The sequence below is a fragment of the Miscanthus floridulus genome, chromosome 19 (assembly GCF_019320115.1).
Source record: "Miscanthus floridulus cultivar M001 chromosome 19, ASM1932011v1, whole genome shotgun sequence".
Classification (NCBI taxonomy): Eukaryota; Viridiplantae; Streptophyta; class Magnoliopsida; order Poales; family Poaceae; genus Miscanthus; species Miscanthus floridulus.
In genome coordinates this window covers 50,363,117-50,373,782 of record NC_089598.1, presented here as the reverse complement: position 1 = coordinate 50,373,782, position 10,666 = coordinate 50,363,117, and the positions used below count along the sequence as shown (strand labels likewise).

The 10,666-nt window shown below is 48.7% G+C and overlaps 1 pseudogene; it reads right to left on the bottom strand.

Annotated features, from left to right (window-relative positions):
- Positions 1-1,043: 1,043 nt before the first annotated feature.
- Positions 1,044-2,101, bottom strand: LOC136529771 (G-type lectin S-receptor-like serine/threonine-protein kinase RKS1; annotated as a pseudogene).
- Between the last annotated feature and the right edge of the window lie 8,565 nt (positions 2,102-10,666).

Sequence of the window (10,666 nt, the reverse complement as noted above, 5' to 3'; positions counted from 1 at the left end):
TGTTATAATGCCTAGCTACAAAGTCCTCCCTCCCGGGGTGATTGAAATTTGTAGTATCCTTTTCGCATCGACTGCCCAAGAAATAGATTTCACCAACTCCGCATCCCATGTTAAATCAACAGGATTGATAAGCTCATCAACAGTTGTGATTATATTGTTGCCTCTAGGCGTTCGAATTTTCAGGTTGTACTCCCTAGTATCCAATGATCCTCCTAGATGTTTATTTGTGTGCCATGCCCAACTCTCCAAATATAACCTTTCTTGAAACATTCAAGCTCGGCTAGCACGCTTTGCCACTTTTCACCTTCGTCTTGAGTAGCTTCCTATCATGATAGTGTGTCTAGCTCTAAGCACCCTAGCACATAAGAATATATAGCTAGTATCCAATCATTACCACAATATATTATAGAAATTATTGGACATTATTTGGTAAATTAAATGATATATGTAATCTTCTTTTATAGTCATAGGATAGTATTATACTTATCGTATTAATTTTAAGCTTGGCGGTTGATTTAACAACAGATATTAATAGCATGTATATAATACAATCGACTGTATGTCTAGGGGAGTTAATTCATCGAAAGTCACTTATCATTTTAGACAAATTTAAAAAATTTCATTCTTATATTTTAGTATGGAGCAAGGAAGGTACTCCTGATGCTCGGCCACCACAATGATTTCATACTAGTATCTTTGTACAAATTCAATTCAAAATTGCACATAAATTCTCTATGAGGTTTGGCATCATTGATGGAATGAGGAGACACCCTTGACTCTGTCCTGACTGAGAGTGGCATTGCCGAGAACGGTACGCTACTGTGCCTTGTGAACAACGGTGGCCTGTCTGCTGCTGGGAGCTCCATATGGTCGCGCTGATGAGCATGAGGAGGACACTGGACATGGTGGGACGGACGTCGGGGTTTCCCTGCACGCAGAGCAAACCGACGAGGTAGCACCACCACGTCTCGTCCCTTGAGTAGGATCAGCCAAGAGATGGGTCCGGGTCCATGAACTCGGCCGCAGCGTCTTGGATCCACAGCTTCCATGCCTGCCAAAAAATCAGTCGTCCAATGCAACTTTGTTATATTTAGATTAGACTAGAGGACAACCATCTTTATGAATGGAAATGCTAGTACTCCTAACAAATGAACAGGTGATCGATATACGCACGCCTCGGATGAGTGGTGGAATGGAAATTGGAAGAGAAGGAGCAGACAGCAGACAGGTGCATGCACTTGGACTTGGTTACCGCACCGAAGAGGAAGGCGTCGAGGCTGCGGTTGGGGAGGTACTCGTACACCAGCAGCTTCTCGTCGCGCTCGGTGCACTAGCCCAGCAGCCGCACCAGGTTGCGGTGCTGCAGCTTGGCAATCAGAGCCACCTCGTTCCGGAACTCCGCCGCGCCCTGCCGCGACCGCCAAGACAGCCGCTTCACGGTGATCTCGGAGCCGCTGCTCAGCACGCCCTATTCGTATCATATACGCAGGCACGAGCTGAGACTAGGAAATGATGACAACATGCATGGCAAGAGAAATTGCTAGTCCTTTACCACAGTTGTTTTTGTTTGGTTACTGACTCTGTAGACCGGGCCAAAGCCTCCCTCGCCGAGTTTTTTTGGCCTCTGGCGAAATTCTCGGTGGCCGCGAGGACGGAGACGAGGTCAATGAGAGGTAAGTCCGAGTTCGACCGCGGCCCGAGCCTCTGAATCAGCGACCTCTTGATGGCTGATTGAAATGTACATATACAGACCAAAATATATGTGCTCTTATTAGTTCAGGGATACATGCAACAAGGCTGGCAAGAAAATATAACACTTGCATCTGTGGGCTTAGCTTTGCTCACCGTTGCGCTTCCGCCATCTCCAGCAGTAGATGCAGTAGAGCAGCGTGTAGAAGATGACTACTACCAGCACGCTCACCGTTATCCGCATCGCGTCCGGGCTTGAGCTCGAGCCGTTGGCCGCTCCTTTCCCTGGTGGTGCCGGGCCCGTGTCCAACAGCCGGCGGTGGCTGCCTATATGACCCGCAGACGCCATGCTTCTCCCCCAGCAGAACCTTCTCTTCTTCGTCCTGGATGAAGCTACCGAGTTAGCTGTTGTGTGCATGTCCGCTGATCCTGATAGGGTCACGCTAGGCGTCTGTCCGCTGATGATGCCATGTCCTGGCATTGTCAGCAAGTTGTCACGTCCCATCCCGCCCCGGCGCGCGGCGCGGCGGACTAGGGTGCTGAACCACGGCCATACAGGGAGCAGACGGTGCAGTGACCGCACGTCCATTTCTGTTGGTGATGCGAGTTTCCTCCTGTACCATAGTGGTTGTCGTGAGCTTCCGTCAGGATCCGTGCCCGAGGGCAAATGGCGGCGGCCACAACACTGTAAGACAAATGTCGGCACCTACAACACCGTTTGGGCTCTGACATGCCTAGAAGGTCTCAAAGCGTCCTTTGTGTCATATCCCGACGGTACTTTCCTAGGCGTGCAGGGTATGGTCCTCGGTATTGCGGTTGACTTGAGTGCCCTACCTTATCTGCGCGCATCATTATGAAGGAGCAGCGCGCAGACGTCGAGCGAGGTGGAGCTAGCCCCCACATCGGGCGAGGCGGAGCCAGCCCCCCGCCCTCGGACATCGGGCGAGGCGGAGCCAGCCCCCAGACATCGGGCGAGGCGGAGCCAGCTCCCAAACATCGGGCGAGGCAGAGCCAGTCCCTAGACATCGGGCGAGGCGGAGCCAATCCTCGGACGTCGGGCGAGGTGAAGGCAGCCCCCAGACGTCGGGCGAGGCGGAGCCAGCCTTCGGACGTCGAGCGAGGCATAGCCAGCCCTCGGACGTTGGGCGAGGCGGAGCCAGCCCTCAGACATCAGGCGAGGCTGAGCCAGCCCTCAGACATCGGGCGAGGCTGAGCCAGCCCTCAGACATCGGGCGAGGCGGAGCCAACCCTCGGGGGTCGGGCGAGACAGGGTCCGTGGTCTTTGGTGGCCGGACGAGACGGGACTCAACAAGCGTTGTAGTCGTGCTCTTGATCGCGCGGATGAATCAATGTTGACGGTCATTAGCTCCTCTTTGGGTACACCAAATATTGGTCCCCGAGTAGAATTGCCTAGGGGATTTTTTGACTTGCCAGTGGGTGCATTCGAGCGCACCCGGTGGGTGTAGCCCCTGAGCCTGTGGAGGAGTAGGATACTCCTTCGGAGGGTTTTCCAAAAGAGAGGATTCTGAGAGCCCTGGCCCTCTATTGTTGCCCACGGCGAGCCCTAAAGACTGTGATTTCTTCTTTGCCGAGGTCGGACCCTTCGTGGGTATGGTCATGAGATTTGGTGGTTTGTTTAGCTTGGATAGTTTTATTGGGGTCCTGGTATCCTGTTCGCGGGGTTTCGGTCAGGGTAAGCTTGACTGAGACTTAATCGTGGGCCGAGATGCCCGTGGCGCTCATGTGCCTAGGTGCTGGCCACTTGCGGGGCCTAGCTCTTTCCATCCTTTGTTGTAGGGGTGTTTGGAGCGGCTGTTGGACCCGTTGATGGGCCAACCGTCGGAATCCTAGGCCCAGACAGGCCGTAGATGCGCTTTTCATCCATATTCCTCTTACTCGTAACGAGTCCCGATCTGCCCGGGGAGGTGAAATGTCCGGTGAGTTTCCTGAAGGAAAGGATAGGGATTGCGTGCGCGTATCCCGCGGTACGACGTTGTGGCAGATCATGGGATGCGCAGAGATCTAGGCGGACGATTGGTTTCCTCGCATCTGGCGCCTCCATAAAACCAAAAGGTTCGCCCCTAGGGTTTCATACTTTGCCTCTTTGCCTTCGCATTTGCCACCTCCGCCGCCAATTGCCTAAGCTCCCCGCATCCGCATCTCAGCCGTCATCAAGTTCGCATCCACCCACCCCCATCTTCCAATGGAGCCATGATGTCGCTCTGAAATCACCCTCCAGTGCCTAGAGGGCCTTGTCCGCTGTGGTCTTCTTTGCGCGTGGACCATCGCCTAGGAGTGGCGGCTTCCTGGCAAGGAGGACATGCCATCGCCGCTCGATGGCTACGTCGTCTCATTCGCGCGCTTCCACGAGCACGGGTTTGCCACCCCCGCCCATAGATTCCTTCGAGGATTGCTGCACTATTACAAGATAGAGCTGCAGCACCTCAACCCCAATGGGATCCAACACATGGCGGCATTCGTCGCCCTGTGTGAGGGATTCCTAGGGATCAGCCCCCACTTTGATATGTGGCGGCACTTCTTCGCCGTCACCCTCCAGAAGAAGATGGAGAAGGGGCAGGAGCTGAATATGCCGATGGGATGCGCCGGCATCCAACTTTGGAATAACCGGGTTGGCAACTACCCGGCAATGCGGCTGTCGACCTCCAACAAGGGGTGTCATTCGCATTGGTTTTATCTCAAGAACGATGCCACTGCCCCCTTGCCGGAGTTTACCGGACGCTTAATTGAAGAGGTCCTAGATTCATGGAGGAAGTGGGGTGTCCCAGAGAAGGACAAGAAGAGGATCTAGACCCATCTCGCCGCCATCCGCTTCCTGAAGGAGAAGGGGCTGAAGGGGTCAAGAATCATCGACGCCTACCATGCGAGGAGGGTGGCGCCACTGATGAGGCGCGCGCTTCCCCTGTATGTGATGGCACTCGGGGCGTCATTCGATGGGACGACGCTTGCCGAGGAGGCGCTCTCCCCCTCTGAAGTCGCGCAGCGCATCAAGGAGGTGATGGAGCCTTCTCGGGACAGCACGAGCGCCCCTCTTGATTTTGTGTACCCGGTGCCGGGGCATCTCCTGATGCGGCCAGAACCAGAGTACATTGTCCTTGTAAGTTTTCTCTTCTTCGTGCCTTTTTCTTCACTTAAACTTTCGACCCCTTGATACTAACGTTGAGAATGGGGGACCAGCCGAGGGACCTCGTCCTCACGGATCTCCTATCTCCGTTGCCGAGGGATCCGTCCATGAGGGTGGTGAACCGCGTCGAGGCCGAGCGACAGAGGAAAGCGAAGGAGGACAAGAGGAAGAAGAAGCAACAGAAATTGCGTGCACAGGAGCGAGGGGAGGAAACTAATAGTGACGACGACGATGGTTCATCATGATCAGCAAGAACAGATTTAAGAGCAAATAAAACTTCTTTCATGTTACTTGATGGTTCATTTGTTGGTTTGCTAAAGTCTTTATCATGGCCTTTCTTTTTCTTTTCAGCAAGTTCCTTTTCATATTGCACAATTTCAGCAGGAGTTAAAGGAAGTAAAGCAATGGTCTTTCCCTTAAATATAAAAGTATATCTATTTTGCCTACCATGATGTAGAGCATTATTATCATATTGTTAAGGGTGGCCGAACAAAAGTGAACAAGCTTGCATAGGCACGGCATCAAATTCAGCATAATCATGGTATGATCTGATAGAAAAATGCACACGAGCAGATTGTGTTACTTTTGACTTACCACTATTGTTGAACCACTGAACATGGTATGAATGTGGAAGAGCACGTGTAGATAAACCAAGGGTCTTGACAAGCTCAGAATTTACCAAGTTATTGCTGCTCCCTCCATCAATTATAGCATGAACACGGAAATTATTGACAATGAGGAACATTTGAAACAAATTGTGGCGTTGTAGCTTATCTACTGGCTCAACTTGTGTACTCAAAACACGTTGAACAAGGCTTGATTTATAGTTTGCAGTGCATGTCACACTATCAATTATCTCATCAGGATCTTCAGCACTATCCGCAAATTTATCTGCATAAAGATCAATTGCAAGTACAAATTCATTCTCTTCATCACTAGCACTAGCATACCCACCATCATCAGTAGCAATATATGCGCGTTTGCTAGGGCATTCTTTAGCAATATGTCCCATGCCCTTGCAGCGGTGGCAAACAATTTTAGAAGAGTTGCTAGAGGAAGGTGTAGCAGATCCACTAGAAGAAGGTGTGATAGAAGAACTCTTCTTTACAGGCGCTGGTGGTGTCTGCACATCAGAAAATTTACTCACCTCGGTTGGACATGAAGGAGTGGACGGAGTCGTGGAATGCCTAGGTTGTCGTCCCTGTACTTTCCTTTCAGCTTTAAGAGCATAATGATATAATTGGGAAAATCTAGTCCATTCTTTATAGTCAAGAACACCTGTATTTCATGACGTAAACCTCCAAAAAATCTAGAACACTTATCCATTTCATCCTCTTGTATGTTACTACGTGCTAGACCAATTAAAAGCTCCTGATAATATTCCTCAACAGTCTTACTACCTTAACTTAAACGTTACAATTTTAATCACAGATCACGCTGATAGTATGGAGAAACAAATCTCCATTTCATTCGTCATTTAAGTACAGTCCAGGTTTGAGGTATTTGAGCATTAGCATTAGCATTAACATTATTGCAAATATCATTCCAAGAGAAAAGAGCAAAACTAGTAAACTCACTAGTAGCAAGTCTAACTCTATATTCTTCAGGGACTTGATGGGAGCTAAATTTTTGATCTACAACCATCTCACAATCTAAATATGCTTCAGGATCAGCAGAACCAGAAAAAGAAAGTATCTTAAACTTGGTTTTAGAGAAAGGATCATTATTACCTTGGTTATTACCTCCCATACCGCGTTGGTTAAAGTTCAACCGATTACGGTTACATGTATCCTCAGCACGTCGTTGAGCTTCGGCTTTAGCCTCTGCATCGCCATCATCCTTCTCAGAGAGATCATCATCATCATCTTTAGGACTTGGTCCAGGATGTCATTGTTCAACATCTTCAATCCTCTTGACCAAGTTGGTGATTTGTTGAAGGATCTCATTGAACTTGTCATCAAGAACGACACAAAGCTCATTCTTAGAAACACAGTCATTGAAATCTATAGGTGTGTCCCCATTTCCTTTGCCGCTGCCTTTCGCTTTTCTTGACATGGTTAGTAGAAAAAAGAAGACAACACAAATAGTATTATCCCTACCAACTACTTAGGTTGTGGACAAGGAAAAACAAGGCACTTAACTCTCAAGCGTCTTACCACGGTCTTACAAATGTTCTTACCAAAGCAACATGCAGTGCAATCGGTTGGTAACTATTGATACCATTGTAGCTTGAGTGTAACAGTTGCAAGGAGAACCTGTACTTGATTAGAAGAAAGTAGAACTTGGACAAGCATAATATAGTAGCAAGGAATAGCAAAATTCACAACTGAATAGCAAAGCTGAATAAGTATCCCAAGTACTTGTCTTAGTTGCTGGCCTACTCACGTTCCAAGTACCAGATGTATCAAGTGATGTGAACATCAGGAATATGATTAGAAACAAGGTAGAAATCAGCACACACAAACGCAGTTCAAATGGCGCTCTTTATGTGCTCCTCTAGATATTGTTCCAATTTTACCCCTCTTTTTCTCTATTTTTGGGCTATCGTTGTTTTTTGGGATTCTTTGACTTTTTCTTTTTATTTTTTTGATATTTTTTCTTCACTTAGGAGCACAAAAGAAGTAACCACATAAAATATGAGCTTAAACAAGTGAAAGATGTGGCATGTGGAAATTTCAGAAGACGTGCTCAAAATCGATAAAAAGCTTGTGACCACGAAAAGAGGATCTTGTGACCAGTTTTTGACCAAAATAAAAATCTCTGACCCCAGCAACACAGGGGATGGACAGATCCAAAGTTTTTTTCTAATCGATTTTGATATATGGAACGTCAAAATCCGAGTTCGTATGCGAAAACTAGACCAGTTTTATGAACTGACTCTAAATTAGAGGACAAAACAGAAACAATGCGCGCAAAATTGGTCATGACAGCAAGGATTTGATAGAAACAGTGAAGACAAGTATAACAAATTAGATGGCATGGACTAGGGTTTGATGGATACAAAGGAAACACAAGAAGACTTGAAGGTGTTCACGGATTATGATGAAAAACAAAGGGAAAAACACAAACTGGACTAAAAAATGATCTAAAACCAGCAACCAGAGCTTGATCTAGGGCACAAACTCAACCACACGACACAGAGACGAAATTGCACGGCACAAAGAAGCTATAGGACAGGGAATATGTGGTGGTGTATATTTTTTTTTGGCTTTTCTGGACTATAGGTAATGCAAAAACAGTAACAATATAAAGGGAAAAACAAAGTTATACCTAATGGGCAACAAGGTCTCTGATACCACTTGATGTAGACTAGGCCCGATCTTCCGAAAGGTATGATAGCATCAATTGGTTTTCACGATCTAGGCTTCGAACCAAGACTGAGTCGGACCCTCGCAACCATTACACCACTGCTTCGTTGGTTATCAACCACGTGAACGCGATTGACCTCGCCGAGAAGGCTTTCCTGCAAGCGAATTGATTTCACATGCAAGAACGGGATGAACGTAATCTGAAATTGCAAATAAATATGAGGCTTATGATAACAAGGAGTTCAAGTCTTTATTCGAAAGGACTAATCGCCACAGGCGAACAAGATAAAAAACTGGGGCCCTGGTTCACAGCAAGCAGCCTTGGCGGCACAGTTGCAGCAAAACGATGTCTGTTTCACGAGGAAATCAAGAACTAAACAAAACCCAAACCCTAAGGAGAGCAACGGCTGCTATTTATAGAGTCTTGGACATCACCCCCTTGGACGTGCCCCCTAATGGGACCAAACACGATACATGGTCCAACGGACCTAAAGACGGTGTCGTAGCACCCTGGCAGATTGTGGATGCTGACTTGTTTCGACAATTCCTATTGATTCCGAAAGTATTTTGACATGAGACAACTTGAAATGGCTTCCTTATCAAATTAGCTTTCCAACCATATGTGGATCATCAAAAACGGAGTCCGGATGCGTCCTGGGTGACCAGTTTAAGGTAGACTGGTCCTAGAACCCGAAATGGGCTCCAACTTCAGTTGGATTGGGCCTCCACCATGAGAAAGATGAATTGGACGCCCATGCTGGTCCTCCTCTCCTTGGCTTGTATGTGACGAATAAGTGATGTCCTCATTAGGCGGCCTAGCCAGCTCTTCCCCTCCTTCCCTCCTTCGGCCTGCACGGCGGCTCGCTCAATGCCGTCGCTCTGCGCCCTTCCTCCGCGCGTGTGCTTGCTGGCTGACCGCGTGGCCTAGCTTGGCGTCGCGGCTCAGCTTCAGCCTTCACCATAGCACCCTCGCCCATGCCTGCTCTCTTCCCCTCATTACATGTGGGTCCCACCTGTTGGACGTGTCTCCCTCCTTTCCTTCCCTGCCTCGCCGGTGATGGCGTGCTTGCCATCGGAGGCAGCCGCACCCGTCGGGCCACCAGGCCAGGATAGGAAGGCGTCCAAATTCGCCCTCGTCATGCTCCCTTCCATCTACCACACGCTGCTTGCCTACAAAACCCTGAGCCAAACCCCTCCCTCTCTCCTTTTCCCATCCGCATTCGAGCTCTCACCGCCGCCCGCAATCCACCGTTCTAGCACCCCAATCGACGACGCCGACGTGCCTCAGAGATCCGCCGTGACCCACCAGAGCCATAGGTTCCCTCAATTCTTCATTTTGGTCACCCGTCACTCGGATTCACCATCACCCGTGCCTTGTTCTCTCTCTCTCTAGTTCATCGTCGCTGTCGACCCAACCCTTCGGAGCTCTCCCAGACGCCGCGACGACCTCCATTGGACTCGCGGTGAGCTTCTCCACCTTCTTGTGCCCCCATTCCTTTGAATGATGCCCTGGAGCACCGTATCGGCGAGCTCCAGTCACACCGGCAATGGCGCCGCCATGAGGACTGTAGCCTCGATGTGTTCCCCGCCCTAGGTTTGCACTGCGTTGAGTTCGCGAGATCTCGTACTTCATTTCCATGTGTTCGGTTTGTTCTGGGGTGGTCCGAAACACCGTACCGGCGTTCGCCATGGCGCACGGCTTGCCGCCAGCCATGGCGGGCTCGCCGGAGATGCTGTGCAGCCGACAAGAGTTCTCCCTTTCATCCGTCGCCATCGGATCTATTTGGACGGCTCTGATTAGAGCATACCCTTTCGAGGTCTTAACCGGATCACCGTGGGCTATGGACTCGGCCCACGGTGCCGCGTCAGCGTGCGCCCACACACGCGTGGTGCACCGCACCACTCACACATAGCCACGTGGCCGCCCAGTCAGCAGCCACACGGTCAACCCGTAGTTAGCCGGGTTCTTTTACATTTTAACCCCTCGACTTTCAGTAAATCAACCCGCAGTCCAGTATAGTTCAAATGAATTATTTTTCAGTCGTGTTTTTATTCATTTTAGACCCTGCAGTTTTAGGAAATAGTCCACGCCATCCATAATATGGTTAAATTCAGATTTTAATTGTTTTAATTAAAAAATGAGTTTGGGTTATTTACAGAAATGCCATTGGAACCTTATTTCATCCATAACTTTTGCGTTTTAAGTTCGATTTGAGTGATTCTTTCGCTCACGTGTTCGTAGCAGTTTGTAGAATAGTTTTATAAGCTTTTTAATCTATGTTTCTACTATTTGGTGTACTGTTCTAATAGAAGTCTATTTGTATGCATGTAATGATTGGATTGGATGCTTGATTGGTGAATTGGAACACGTTTATAGGGTGATCCATTCGAGGTGACTGAGGATCAGTAGGAAGATCAGCAATACTAGGAAGAGAACTTTGAGGAGGGCAAGTGTAGCAAAGGCCCCTTGTACCTATGAACTCTACAATTCATTTACATGCATGTGTCTAATTTGAATTACCTTTAA